This window comes from Pygoscelis adeliae, unplaced genomic scaffold (genome assembly GCF_000699105.1).
Source record: "Pygoscelis adeliae isolate BGI_AS28 unplaced genomic scaffold, ASM69910v1 Scaffold54, whole genome shotgun sequence".
NCBI classification, from domain to species: domain Eukaryota; kingdom Metazoa; phylum Chordata; class Aves; order Sphenisciformes; family Spheniscidae; genus Pygoscelis; species Pygoscelis adeliae.
This window is the reverse complement of record NW_008824982.1, coordinates 5133814-5134646: the sequence shown is the minus strand read 5'-3', so window position 1 is coordinate 5134646 and position 833 is coordinate 5133814. Positions and strand designations below refer to the sequence as shown.

The window sequence follows — 833 nt, the reverse complement described above, 5'->3', positions numbered from 1 at the left end:
CCAGCCCCCAGCTGAAGAAACTTACCCTCTCCAAAGAGGCAGGCATTTGCTCAGAAATAACCCTAGCACAGCTATTGGCAACAATCCCTTCGACCAGTACAGAAATTGTATTTTTATCCCATAACATCAGTCACTGATCTGGGACACCAAGTCTTCGGGCTCTGGGGTCATCTCCCTGTGAGCACAGCAGAGGAACTCCAGAGACAGCTGTCCCCAGGCTCAGCACCCAGCCTACTGCTTGGGTTCCCAGCCTGCCACATCCCTGCGGGAACACAGCAAAGCTCCTTCCTCCCTCCACAGTCTTCCCTCAAACAGAAGGGCACTAATTTTATTACAGAAACACAGGCTCTCCCTCCCTGCCCTTTCTCTCCTTGAGAGCCTTTTGTTCAGTGCACAGAATGGATGGGTGTTAAGGGGTGAATCAGGACTGTGCAGTGAATCAGGCCCCTAGCTACAGACCATCCCACTAACACAAGCACTGCTGCACAGGTCCTCACCACTGCCACCACCTACAGCAGCAGTTCCTACACAGTGAGGAGCACAAGCAGTAAAAGCTGAAACAGGAGGAAGCAGCAGCATCCAATTTCTGCCCTTCCTGAGTGTTACCCTTAGTGAAAAGCTTACTGCAGGGTTAACAGGAAATGGTAAGGCAGAATTTGAGATAAATTATGCTTTCTTCTTTGTCTTCCCACCTGCCACTTCACTGTATCATACTGCTCCTACCCCTTGAACCTGCATTAATATAAATCTAAGCCCAGTAGTAAGGCCCAGTGATCAAAGAAGAGAAGGTAACAGTGACAATGTATCCCTAAAACATTAATTAGGAACCACCT

General features: G+C 49.0%; 1 protein-coding gene across 1 annotated transcript in view; it reads right to left on the bottom strand.

Annotated features, from left to right (window-relative positions):
- The window catches only part of CEP85L (centrosomal protein 85kDa-like), a 194738-nt gene that overhangs the window by 14380 nt on the left and 179525 nt on the right, over positions 1-833 (bottom strand). The gene's annotated exons all lie outside the window — the stretch shown is intronic.